The sequence below is a fragment of the Ambystoma mexicanum genome, chromosome 6p (genome assembly GCF_040938575.1).
Source record: "Ambystoma mexicanum isolate Mex_15411 chromosome 6p, UKY_AmexF1_1, whole genome shotgun sequence".
Taxonomy (NCBI): Eukaryota; Metazoa; Chordata; class Amphibia; order Caudata; family Ambystomatidae; genus Ambystoma; species Ambystoma mexicanum.
In genome coordinates, this window is record NC_090935.1 from 624,292,142 (window position 1) to 624,306,725 (window position 14,584).

The window sequence follows — 14,584 nt, forward strand, 5'->3', positions numbered from 1 at the left end:
AAGGCGTCAGTATCGACGCCAGCACACAGAAGTGGCAGGATACACCACTAATTTCGCACGCCAGAATAACTGCAGTGTAATCAGAAGAAGGACAAGGACAGTGGGGCGGGAACATGCAGTAACCCAGCCCGCAGTGGCAAGGACGACTACAGCGAGAAAGAGGTGGGTTCCGAGGATCAAGGGGAGGGGCGTTTGGAGGGATGGGACGCATGGAGGGGGAATGGAGCCCTCACAATTTTGGAACTGTGGAAAGTGGGGACCTTTTTCAAGAGAGTGTAGAAGCAGACAGGGGATGGGGTACAGTTACGGTCAACACAATTATGGCATGCCACCTCAAGGGGCCACCCAGGGGCCGACTCCCAGGATGACTTCCATACCCCACAAAATACACCGAGCATACACACAGTTGCCTCCGCAGATACCAGGTCCTCCTCTACAGTAGTTGATGCAACAATGCATCCCCCATAACACTTTTCCGCAGACAGGTAACACAAACCCCTTTAACAGAACGCCTAATGGCATGGTTGCCCCGTTTCAAGGTGCAACCGTGTTGGGAGGGGAGGACCCCTTCTCATTTCCGGGAACAAATACATTCCCTTATTAGGACAGCCCACAGAGAGGTCTTGCATGTCCGATCCTGTCGATGACCCTCAACCCTGAAGAGGAACCCTTGGTGAGGGCAGAGATAGAAAACAAGCAATTCATTTTTATGGTCGATCCGGGCGCTGAGAAATCATGCATCAGTGAAACTTCCCATTATCTGGCAAAACACTTGACACGCAGGGATTCTCTGAGGCTATTTTTACAGTTCCATATGTTAAAGATTTGGATGTAAAGGTGGGAGGGAAGGTGGTTTGCGGCCATATTTTGTACTCTGAGAGTTTTCCTGTCAACTTGCTCGGCAGGCATCTGCTGAGCAAGTTGAGCATGACAATCTCATTTACTGACCATGGCATTGTCTGCGCCACAACAGGGATGTGCGCAATGAGAGAGATGGTCATAATACACGCAATAGCACGTGAGGTGGTGGTCCGTGGAATACCTGTAGACCCAGACATGTTTATCTACGGCATAACCGTAGTGCCACAAATTGCCAAGGCATGTTGGAGAGTACCAACTGATTTCATTTTTCGCGCTGCGGTTTCCCCAGAATTGATGGCAGGTACAATCTTGCCCGTACTGTACCATGCATCAATCCCACCAGAAGTAACAGATGCAGAACATTTTGCTAACAATGCTAATGACAGGGAGATAATATTACATATCCCCTGCAAGATCATGGTGCAGTACAGAAGGGTGCAGTGCCCCCAATGGCCGTTGTCGCACCACCTCCCTTCATAGAGGCAGACTTGGAGTATTTGTCCGCACAGTTGTGGACAACCAACCCACATGACATAGAGCTTCTAAAGGAGGTCACCCCAGTATACATCACACTGAAGATTGAAGCAGTATTACCTCAAGTAAAAAAGTACCTGTTGTCAAGAGAGGCAGAGGAGGGAATAAAAGATACAATTCAGGCCTTACTCAATCAAGGGATAATAGTACCATCCACCTCACCATGTAACACCGAGATTTACCCTGTCAAAAAGGCAACAAGGGGGCAATTGGAGAATGATCCAGGATTAACGCCCCTAAATGACGTAGTGCAAAAAGAATTTCCTGTTGTGCCAACCCTGCCACCATTTTATGTAGTATCCCTAAAGAAGCAACCCACTTTACAGTTGATTTAAAGAACGCCTTCTTTTCGATACCCTTGCACCCTGACTCACAGTACCTCACCGCCTTTACTTTCATGGCCACTAACCATGGGCCATTACTTTCATCCTCCAAAGGGTCCAAATGGACCCTGTCCTGGCGCCTGTGGCGCCATGCTCATAAGAAAGTGTGCTCTGCACACTTTGTGTCCAAAGCATGTGCTTCCAGGCCGGGTGTGGCCATTGGAAAGCATTGGAAGGCACGTGCAGAAGTCTATGGGAGTGGTGAGGTGGGGCCCCAAGGCGGAACTAAATGGGAGTGGCCGGGGCCAGGCTATTTAAACCAGCCCCACCTGCATGTAGAGGCTTTGCGTTAGTCTGCTATGTGCAGCGTAATGCTTACCACCGTCTGAAGATCTTACCTGTTTCCAGCTCAGCCTGCATCTCATCAGGTCCTGGACATCATCTTCAGCGCGTACCTACCTGATTCCAGCTCTGCATCTTCAGCGCGCATCTTACCTGAATCCAGCGCAGCTACTTCAATTCTACCTCTGCAGCGCACAACTTACCTGAATCCAGCAACTCCATCGCTCGAAGCACAGTTACCTTCAACTCGGCATCTGCAGCGCGCATCTTACCTGTCTCTGCAAATCCATCTCCTGCAGTGCGTCTCATCCTCACCTGTCCGAGCGTCCAGCTACGTGGGAGTCTTCTTCTTGTCCAGCATCCTCATGGATCTTCCATCTATCAACCGCTGACAGGTTCTCGGATCGCCGCTCTCATCATCCGACGCCAGGCCATCCCTGCAAGAGAAAAGGAACGCACAAGGTTAGAAACTGCATAAACATTTAACGCTTGGCCGCGCAACACCTAAACCTTGCGTACCACCTTGAAACCTTACTCACATTCTAGTGGAGCCGCTCCATTCCCTTCTGGTACCGCGTGGACTCGCTTCTAACACCGCAACGCAGCGTGGCCATCTTCACACCTGTTGGGAAAAGGAAAGACATTATAAGAATTACGGACAAAAATCATTGGGAAAGACATTGCAAAACTGAAACATGGTTACAAGAACCAGTGGGCCCCACCATAGATATCGCAGTACCACCTAACTACAGTATCTATTCTAAAAACAGAGAAACTGGAAAGGGCGGAGGAATGGCGATAATTGCCAAACAAACCCTCAAACTCTTTACCACCCCTATACAGTGCACAGGATGTGAGGTTATTCACCTCAAATTGACACCCACCTATAACAACTGCACAAACATAATAGTCATATACAGACCACTGTCCCTAACATCCGATTTTAACGAAGAAGTAATTACCATTCTTAATAACCTCAAATCACCCAACACGGAGACCATACAGTTGGGCGATATAAATAGATGGAGGGGGAATCAAAACGACCAACAAGCCATCACCCTAGAAGAGGATTTAGAGAACCATGCCTTTACTATAATCAACAAGGGCCCCACGGCAGTCACAGGGAACCAGCTTGATTGGATTATCATAAATAACTCAAAAGTGACTATGCTAGGAACTTACCCATGTATTTGGACAGATCATTTCAAAATTGAAATCTCCCTGACTCTGAAACAAAAAAAGGAAAAAACAAAAAACACACCTAAAACTGTACTTGATAGGAACCTGAAAAAAACCACCAGCAATATGCTCTTAGAAGGAATGAACAAAATCATGAATAACAGTAAAGACGACAGTAGTGTTGGGCCTAACTTTTTTGTTTTTTAATCACCAAAAATGGTTCAATGCCGAAGCTATTGATCTTAAAAAAGAAAAACGGAATCTTGAAAGGAAATGGTTAAAAGAACCCACAGAAACAAACAAAATGAATTTGAAAAATGCCGACCGCAGGTACAAATCCAAACTTATCGACCTCAAGAAAAACTATTACAACGAGCTTATTAGCACTGCGGCTAACTCCACTGGAAAGCTCTTTCAGATTCTTAAATCCATAGACAAACCCAAGCACTCACCCCACCTTTCCAGCCCACAGAAATAGACTGCGAGAAAGTCCAAATGGCCTTCCACAACAAAATCATTAAAGCCAGAGAGACCATTCTTAAGTCAGACCACTAGCATACTGACTAAGATTGAACCAACAGAAAAGAAGACTGATTTAGGAAACCCTAAATTTCAATTCAGGCCCATAACACTAGAAGAAATGAAGAAAACACTCTCAAACATGAGATGCACTTCATGCTTGGAAAACGTACTATCACCAAAACCTATCTTAGAAAACCCTGACATCTTTGCTCCTTTCTTTAGAAGAATGGTTAATGCTTCATTTAGGGACCAAACTGTACCCACCATAATCGAAACAGTTACGGTCACTCTTCTACCTAAGAAACCCGACCTAGATCAACAAGACCCTGCTAACTTAACAAACTGCAATTTTCTGTTGAAAATCCTAGACAAAATAGCCACCGAACAACTCCAAAACTATGTGGATGACAATAACCTACTACAGTCCGGCTTTAGGACCGGTCATAGTACCGAGACGGACCTCTTAGACCTTCAGACTGAAATGTTATCCATTTTGGACAAGGGAAAATCAGGCCTATTCATTTTATTGGACCTCTCGGCAGCATTTGATCTGCTAGATCCCACAAGACTCCGAGAGGCCCTCTAAATCTCAGGAAACTGCTCATCAGAGGCAACTGAGTGGATAGCCTCCTTTCTACATGACAGGCAATCCAGGATTGTCTGGGGAAATAAGGCCTCCAACACTAAACCTGTTGACTGTGGAGTTCCACAGGGAGCTAGCTTCTCCCCACTACTATTCAACTTGTATATGCGTTGCCTTTGTACCATGCTGTCCCAAATGGGAATATTTTTCACCAAATTCGCCGATGGTACCCAGCTGGTCTTTGAGCTTAGTGGAGAATATAAACAAGACAGCGACAAATTAACAACCATATATAAGATCATCGAGAGTTGGATGAAGGACAACTGGATATGTCTCAACAGCACTAAGACTGAGCTGATGATCTTTGGATCCCCACATGCCAGAAAAAAACGGAATTCTCCATACTCCTCATTCAGCATCAAAAACACCCAAATCCTAATATCTGAGAAAGTGAAGACTCTAGGAGTCTACCTACAAGCCTCCTTAGGAGCAGAGGCACACACAGCCTACTTAATGAAATTGCCAGTACCATCAAATACTCTTGAAATAAAATTAGACCTTTGCTCGATCACAAGAACAGTACCATCATAGCCAGAGCATCAATACTATCCATACTTGATTACGGAAACTCTCGGCTCCTAGGAGCAAACAGTAAATGTCTGAAACAATGCCAGGTGATCCAAAATAATGCCATCAGGACAATCACAGGCAGGTCAAGAAGGGAACACATCACAGGAGACAGAAAATATCTACACTGGTTGGCCATGGAAGAGAGAATTATCTTTAAGTCTCTCACCATGGTCCATCGATGCCTATATGGCAAAGCCCCAGATTACCTAAAGAAACAGTTCAAGTGGCACGTGCCACCCAGATGCCTAAGATCATCCAATAAAGGCCTACTTCAAACTATATCAACGAAAAAGCAAAATGGCTTAGGCAAGGCATTTCCGACTAGAAGTATCCAAAAATGGAATGAACTACCCATATCACTGAAACTTGAAACCAACTATACTCAATTCAGAAAGAAATTGAAAACACTGTTATTCAAATAAATCTTTGAATTACGACATGTCTAGCACTGAGAAATGACCGCTCTGGCCACACTGTTGTCTGTCTTTGCACCTATATGTCTTGTCTTTTTGGAAAACGCTCCGATGCCTGTGGGCTTTGGCGCTATATAAATAAATAAAATAAATAAATAAAAGCATACAGACAATAATCATTGTTACGAACACTTACCTCAAAAGTGGATTGGTCGCAGCCGGTCTGGGCCAGCACGCATACGGACCAGTGAAGCAACTTGGTCTATCTACAGCGCCCCTGCTGAAGAGAAGCAGGACGGAGAGCCCATCTTTACAAAACAGGTGAGATTTTATGGGAAAACGCAAGCTCCTCTCATTCTGGCAAGAAGGGTTCGAGGGAGATCGCAATTCAACCGCAGCATTTTCACTGCCTCTTACCTCCTCCAAAGGGCATTCCCAGCGACCAGAGCATTCCACACTACAGCAGCTGGGGGTAAACCCGGATCCAGGGGAGCCAAGTCCAGGGAGGGCTCCAACTGTGTCCCAACGTCCCCGTAGAGATCAGGTGAGCGTAACAGAACGCGAAGCCTCTCCGAACCTCTTCCTGGACGTTATGGGGACTTCAGAGACTGACCAGTTGGCCCAATTGCTGAGGGAACTACGAGCTGAAGTGCATGCCTCCAGACAAGAGAATAATGCCTTAAGAAGGGATCTTATTGTCGCTCGAGAACGAACTGACGATGGCAAGGCAGAGGTTTCAAACTCATGCAGGGCAATTTCCTTTACCCGGAATTGCACCAACCCCTTTGCCACAGCCATCACCACCAGTTCAAGTGGTACTCCCGAAGGCCGTACCTTTGGCCCCACCTGAACGGTTCACCGGTGATCCCAACAAATATGCCATATTCATGAATCAGTGTCGTCTTCACTTTTTGTGCCGCCCTAGAGCATTCCATAACGATAGTGCCAGAGTTGCCTTTGTACTTTCATATTTGGGAGGCAGCGCAGCAGATTGGTCCATACCACTAGTAAACCAGGATGATCCTGTACTTCACAATTTTGGGGAATTTCAACGGGAATTGGAGAAGTTGTTTGCTAGGCATACCCAAGGACAAGCCCTCGATAATGAACTGTTGTCCCTCAGGCAAGGAAGCCATGATCTGTTGACGTATATTGCCACCTTTAATTGTCTCATTGCACAAACCAATTGGCCCGAAGAAAAGAGAACCACAGTGTTCTATCGAGGATTGCGTGGCGAATTAAAGGACGTACTCGCCCAAGTAGTCAACCCTCCCGAGTGTTTTGCAGAATACATTAATCTGACGGTACAACTGGACCACAGATTACAAGACCGAAAAATGGAACGCACAATATCTGAAGGGAGGTCGGTTTATATGCGACCCAGGGACAACCAAGTGAAAACTCATGAGCCAACAGAACACATGCAGATTGGGGGATTGCGGGCCCCTACATCCAAGGCTGAAAGAGAAAAAAGGAGGCAACAACAACTTTGTTTATATTGCGGCAAGGCAGGACATTTTCTACGGGATTGCCCAATAAAACCTCCTAAGAAAATAGTAGGTGCAACAGACAACAGCAATGAAGAAAAAGATCAGACCCCGGAAAACTCCAACGCCCGACAAGTGTAGGGGTCCACTTGTCGAGTGAAATGAAGAAAGTTGTTCAGACCTCACACCTGGTCATTCCGGTAGTCGCAGTCCACCACCAGCAACCATCAAAGGTACATGCTTTGGAAGCGTATATTGACAGTGGAGTGGTGGGAAACTATATGGATCAAAATCTGGCCACAAGAATAGGCCTTCCTCTCCAGCAGAAACTACAATCGGAAAACATCACTGCAGTGGATGGTTCTCCGTTGTCATCCGGCCCAGTAACGCAACATACCGACAAAGTTATGCTGATGTGTCAGGACGGTCATCGGGAAGACATTTCTTTCGATCTTATTGGGGCACCCCAGTTCCAGATGATCCTAGGAATGCCGTGGCTAGAAACCCATAACCCTAGAATTGACTGGCGAACACGAGTGCTGACCTTTCCTCAAGAATACACAAAAGCTGCTACCAGAAGAGCGTGAAGAGTCCGAAGATCAAGACTAAACCCATCCTGGGCATCTCTGGTGCCTTGCCCCCTGAGTATCTGGACTATCAGGACGTGTTCCAAAAGGAACAAGCGAATACCGGGCCACCACACAGGCCCTATGTCTGCCAGATCGACCTGGTCCCTGGAGCACAAATCCCTTGCAGTCGAATCTACGCTTTAACGGAGCGAGATAATCAACATCTATGGACTTACCTAGATCAGTACCTAGCTAACTGTTTCATCCGCCCGTCTAAGTCTCCTGCCTCCTTGGCTCTTTTTTTCGTACCAACGAAGGAGGGCGACCTCAGAACGTGTATTGATTATAGGGCATTAAACCAAATCACTCTTAAGAACAGAGACCCTCTGCCACTCATCCCCGAATTACTCGATCAGGTGAAGAATGCTAGAATCTACACAAAACTACACCTACGAGGAGCCTATCACCACCTGAGCGCAAAAAGGGACGATGAATGGAAAACAGCCTTCCAAACCAAGTATGGGCTTTCGAGTATCAGGTGATGCCCTTTGGGTTATGCAATGCACCGGCGGCATTCCAGTTCTTCATGAACGATTTACTTCACAAACTATTGGACGTCTGCATCCTCGTTTACATCGACGATATCCTGATTTACTCCACGTCTAAGGAAGAACATGTTGGCCATGTAAGGGCAGTTCTGGTAAAACTTTGTCAGCATCGGCTGTTTGCCAAATTAGAAAAATGCTTCTTCCATGTCACGGAAGTCGAGTTTTTAGGCTTCATGCTTACTCCACGAGGAGTTCATATGGACACACGCAAGGTGGATGCTATTCTTCAGTGGCCATCCCTGACAACTATCAAAGGAGTGCAAAGTGTGCTCGGGTTTGCTAACTTTTATAGACGGTTTATCCCAAGCTTTTCACAGATCGTCCATCCCATCACTTCTCTCCTGAAAAAGAATAAAAAATTCTTCTGGTCTTCCGAAGCAGAGAACGCCTTCCAAGCATTAAAACAGGCTTTCACCTCAGCGCCTATTCTTGGGCATCCTCGGTCTGATCTGCCTTATGTGGTCGAAACAGACGCCTCCAATATAGCCATTGGGGCAGTACTATCACAAAGGGATCCTGAGACGGGACAGTTACATCCCATACCATTTTGGTCCCTAAATTTTCTGCACTTGAAAAGAACTATGCAATCACTGACAAGGAATTGCTAGCAATTGAAGGAGCCCTCAAAACCTGTAGACACTACCTTCTAGGGGCAATACACACGGTCACGGTTATCACAGATCACCGTAATCTGCAATATTTGTAAACTGCAAAGGCTCAATCATCGCGCCAACTTCGCTGGGCTCTTTTCTTCGCTGAATATGATTTCATCATAACTTATAGACCAGGAGTGCGTAACGGTAAAGCAGACGCCTTATCACGTATGGGGGAGGACAAGGACGCCTTCACTCCATCTGAACCAGTGGCCATTATTCCTGAAGAACGGATTCAACACCAGATTGCTGCAACAGCCTGCTGGGAAGACCTGAAGGCCGATCTACAATCTCAAATGGATAAATCAGCCCAACAGGAATGGTTGAGTAAGGGAGACCAGTACTCCATCAAGGACCACCTACCCTATTTTCAAGGAAGACTATATATCCGAGATAAGGAAGTACAAAACAAAATAGTATCCAACTACCATGAATCGTCAGTGGAAGGACATCCTGGAATCGCTAAGACTCGAGCCAAGATCCAAAAGAATTATTGCTGGCCCACCTGGAGAAAAGATGTTATCCAATTTGTTAAAACTTGCAGTGTTTGCGCACAACTCAAATCTCAGAAGTCACGTCTTGCAGGGCTGTTGCGCCCATTAACAGTACCACCAGCACTGTGGCATACACTGTCTATGGATTTCATTACCGATCTACCACCCTGCGAGGGGTTTAACACAATGCTGGTCGTGGTGGATCTATTTTCTAAAATGGCACATTTTATTCCACTAAAGGGACTTCCCACTGCTGGTACTCTGTCCACAGTATTCCTGGAGCAAATAGTCAAATTACAGTTTTCCGTCTGTACTGGTTTCTGACCGTGGAGCGCAATTCGTTTCAGCCTTCTGAAAAAGGTGTTGTAAAATAGCCCAAATTGATCTGTGATTAACCACGAGTCACCATCCCCAAACCGATGGTCAAACGGAAAGGACCAATTAGACTCTCGAGCAATACCGGAGATGTATGTTGGAGCAAACGGAGGGGTCCTGGAAAAACATTCTCTGGTTAACTGAATTTGCTTACAGTAACTCTATCCATACTAGTACCGGACAGACACCATTCTACACAATGAATGATCGACACCCTAGGACATCTTCCTTCGATCCGCTTGATGAATTGGAAATGCCAGAAATCACTTCCTTACATAAAATCATCACTCAGTCACTTAAAGAAGCTACCGAAAACATGAATCGAGCCAAGGAACAACAAAAGAGGTTTGCGGACAGACATAGAAGAAAGGCCCTGCAGTATCAAGTCGGGGATAAAGTTTGGTTAGCGTCCAAAAACATCCCATTGAAGGGACCTCGAGCCTTCGGTCCAAGATACCTAGGACCTTACCCCATCAAAGCCATCATTAACCCGGCTGCTGTGAAATTGGAATTAGCAGTCAACATGCAAATCCATCCGGTGTTCCATGTTTCCCTTCTAAAACCAATGAAACCAGACACTCGGATCTAAACACCACCTGAGCCAGAGATCATAGAAGGTGAACCAGAGTATGAAGTCAAGAACATTCTGGATGCCAAGATCGTACGATCAAAACTATACTACTTGATTGATTGGCAAGGTTATGGACTTCAAGATCGCACATGGGAACCTGTCGAGTTTGTCCATGCTCCACGACTAGTCAAACAATTCCATTGAAACAATTCCACCAAACCAGGACCAGGAGGAGGAACGCCCGTGAGAGGGGCCTTGAAGGGGAATGCTGTCATACCCACTAACCATGGGCCATTACTTTCATCCTCCAAAGGGTCCAAATGGACCCTGTCCTGGCGCCAGTAGCGCCAGGCTCCTAAGAAAGTGTGCTCTGCACACCTTGTGTCCAAAGCACGTGCTTCCAGGCCGGGTGTGGCCATTGGAAGGCACATGCAGAAGTCTAGGGGAGTGGTGAAGTGGGGCCACAAGGTGGAGCTAAAGGGGAGTGGCTGGGGCCAGGATATTTGAGCCAGCCCCACCCGCATGTAGAGGCTTTGTGTTAGTCTGCTATGTGCAGCGTAACGCTTACCGCCGTCTGAAGATCTTACCTGTTTTCAGCTCAGTCCGCATCTCATCGGGTCCTGGACATCATCTTCAGCGCGCACCTACCTGTTTCCAGCTCTGCATCTTCAGCGTGCATCTTACCTGAATCCAGCCATACCATAGCTCACAGCGCAGTTACCTTCAACTCAGAAAAGGAACGCACAAGGTTAGAAACTGCATAAACATTTAACGCTTGGCCGCGCAACACCTAAACCTTGAAACCCTACTTACCTTCTAGTGAGGCCGCTCCATTCCCTTCTGGCACCACGTGGACTCGCTCCCAACACCGCAACGCAGCGTGGCCATCTATACACCTGTTGGGAAAAGGAAAGACATTAAAGAATTACGGACAAAAATCATTGGGAAAGACATTGCAAAAGCATACGGACAATAATCATTGTTACAAACACTTACCTCAAAAGTGGATTGGTCGCAGCCGGTTTGGGCCAGCACACATACGGACCAGTGAAGCAACTTGGTCTATCTACAGTGCCCCTGCTAAAGAGAAGCAGGACGGAGAGCCCGTCTTTACAAAACAGGTGAGACCTTATGGGAAAACGCATGCTCCTCTCATTCTGGCAAGAAGGGTTCGAAGGGGATTGCAATTCAACCGCAACATTTTCACTGCCTCTTACCTTCTCCCAAGGGCATTGCCAGCAACCAGAGCATTTCACACTACAGCAGCTGGTGTTAAACCCGGATCCAGGGGAGCAAGTCCAGGGAGGGTCCAACCGTGCTCCAAAGTTCCCGCAGAGATCAGATGAGCGTAACATTTACACATGGCAGGAAAATGCTACGAGCACACTCGTTTGCCCTAAGGGTACTGCGAACGCCCAAGCATCTTCAACAGAATACTACACGCCGACCTAGGTAACATCCAAATGCCTAGCACAGTCATTCAGTAGGTAGACTATTTGCTTGTGTGTAGTTTTAAAGACTGGAGGGGGTATCTGTACTCCTGCTCTCTATATGGCAGAGTAGAGGCACAGAGAACCCCAGCCAAGATTCTCTATATGGTAGAATGGATGAGCAACCAAGGCTTAAGCTCTCGGGAGGTGATACAGGCTGGTTCAAGCCCCCCACAAAGGAATATCCATGCACTATGTTATGTGCCAACAGTTCTTTATATATAAATAAGGTTCAAGATATGTACGCAATTAACAACACACTTAGGAATTTGGTAAATCTAATATGGCAAATATATACAATGTCTATGTGGTAGCACACTTCACTATTGACTCATTTAAAATGCATCAACTGCTGACAGTTCTAATGGCATACAAATCAAACTGTAATGTGGATCAGCATAGGATATAGGAAGGAAGGCAAGTTAGCATAGGATATAGGTAGAAAGGCAGGTTAGGTTAAACTATGACCGAATACTTTGTCCAACTACCAAGACTTAGTTCTGTGTCAGGATCGCCCCACCTGGGCAAACTGTAATAAAGTGTATTAACAAGCCCAGTGCATTTATGTTTAAATAGTCTTGTTTCCTGGTCAAAAATGTTCCGCTATGCCAATGTACCTGAGTTTAGCAGAGTTTCTTCAACGGCTCGTCGACGGGTTCCTCGTGAGTTGACTCCCTTTAAAGCAGGAGCCACGGTCGTCAGGATTCCGTGAAGAAAATTAGAACACTGTCGTCGGGAGAGCAGCTTTGAATTTCGCGGTGCTCTTCGACGATCGATTGTGGACTTCCTGCGTAGACGAGACATGCGGTGCACCTCAATGACAAGATTTCGGTGCCACAAAGGAGGCTTGATGATGAACGTAGGCCCGGCAGCGGGCATCCGGGTATCAGCGTTGGGACTCGACCACGGCTGGATTTCGAATCTTCACTTGTCTGCGTATTTGTGGACTTCAGGTGCTGGGAAGCCCACCAGCGGATTCTCCTTGGTCATCGAAGACTTCGACTTTCTCCGGCGGGAGAAAGCGGTCGACAGTGATGGCAAGGGAGCCCTTCGTTCAAAATGTTCTTAGGCAAAAGGTGGAGCGTTTGCAGCTCTGGTCGCCGAGCAGCACGGCGTCAAGCTGTCCCTGCTCCTGGGAAACACGACTCAACTGTCTTCCAGCAGTTACGGAAATCCTCTGAGCCCTGGTCGACGACAATGCACTTTGACGGCCTCAAAGTCCTGGTGCCTTACTTCAGGATTTCTCAGCGGACCCATCTCCGGTTGACTGTCTTTCGGGACTGGCTCCCATGGTGTCTTGATGAAGATCAGCTTCTGCATGATGTTCCCTCATAGCTTGGGGAGAGATCTCCTAGCCCAGTCTTCTCTCGAATCAGTCTTTGACAGACTCGACAGCTTCAGATTAAGTTGAAGGAAAGCTGCAGCAATGTTTCTTCCAGCTAGGCCTCAAGGATAAGCAGTTTTAAGTTTCAACTTCAGCTTCTGAACAATTCTGGAAAGTGAGAGGGCCCTAGATATACACATTGGTCCCTCATTCACATTGCTGAGCCACGCTCAGTCATCAATCAGTCAGAAGGGAATTCATGCAGGCAGGCAGCCAATCAGGCTAACAGTGCATTCAGGCCATTCACTTCCACCCATAACAAGGAATGTAGATTGGGGCAAGCACCCAGCCTTTCAGCACACCACACTGCATTCATGTCAGTTTCGGGTAGGGCTGTCTCATTCTTTGCGTCACACACACAAATACCCATAGCATGGAATGCAGAATGGTCACACACTCCATTCACGCAGTCCCACCCCAAGGGTGTACCCACAACATAGTCACTGGAAAGGCCCTAGCCAGTCTGGCCTGGACTTCCCCAGAATACCATATATGGTTCTTCCACCCAACAGCCAGTCAGGGATTCCCAGGACTTTGGGAAAACAAGGTAACAGGTAATAGAATCCAAGAGGCCACTGGGCCCATCTTGTCTCCTACCAGGAATCCACTGATTTCTATGACAGGGCCTGGGTATCCCAAAATGGAGGATACTCTGAGCACCTGTCAAATTAAGCATGGAGTTGCCACCAACCCATACCCTGCTCTGTGGGCCACACACAGGTGTCCAAAGACATACACTAGGGGAACAGGGTTGTAACCCCACCCATGGGTGCCATAAGGGTGTCCGAAGGGTTCACCACAAACAAAAAGAGGAAGAGCTGCACTGCCAGGAGTCCCACATGTACTCTTGTGCAGAAAACAACACAGAACACACATGATAAGGAAGTACGGGACAAGGACATGGAGCCCTTGTCCCTCCAATGCATTTCCAGCATCACAGTCATCACCCCCCAAACTGAGGTTAGGGTGGTCTAATCTGGCACGAGATGGACACCCCCATCTAGATGGTCAACATACCTTCTAGAAAGGCCATCTGCATTATCATGACTCCTCCCTGGTCTATGCTCAACAGTGAAGTCTAGCCCTTGCAGGCTAATGGACCACCGGAGCAGTTTCGGGTTCTCACCCTTCACCTGCAACAGCCATTTCAAGATCTTATGGTCCGTTTGGACCTTGAAGGTAGACCCCGTAAGGTATGGCTTAAAACGTCTAAGGCGCCAACTATACTTAAACATTCCTTTTCAACAGTAGCACACCTAGGTTCTCTACCTTTGAGTTGCCTACTAATGAATATGATAGGATGTTCTCTCCCTTTGTCATCTTACTGGGACAAGACAGCCCCAAGTCTTCAGTCCAAATAACCTTCCTCAGTTGTTTGGGCGAAGTCAGAACTGTCAGAGGGGCAGCTACGGTTCCATAGTCTGCCATGAAGTTCCAGTAATACCCAGTGAGGCCCAAAAAAGCTCTGACCTGGGTTTGAGTAGTGGGAGTCTCCCAGTCATGTACATCCTGTACTGTACTGGGGAGAGGTTGGATTCAACCCCCTCCTACCTCATGACCAAGGTA

General features: G+C 47.0%; 1 protein-coding gene across 2 annotated transcripts in view; it reads left to right on the plus strand.

Moving 5' to 3' along the window:
• Positions 1-14,584, plus strand: part of GFM2 (GTP dependent ribosome recycling factor mitochondrial 2) — a 925,389-nt gene that overhangs the window by 197,767 nt on the left and 713,038 nt on the right. The window lies entirely within an intron of this gene.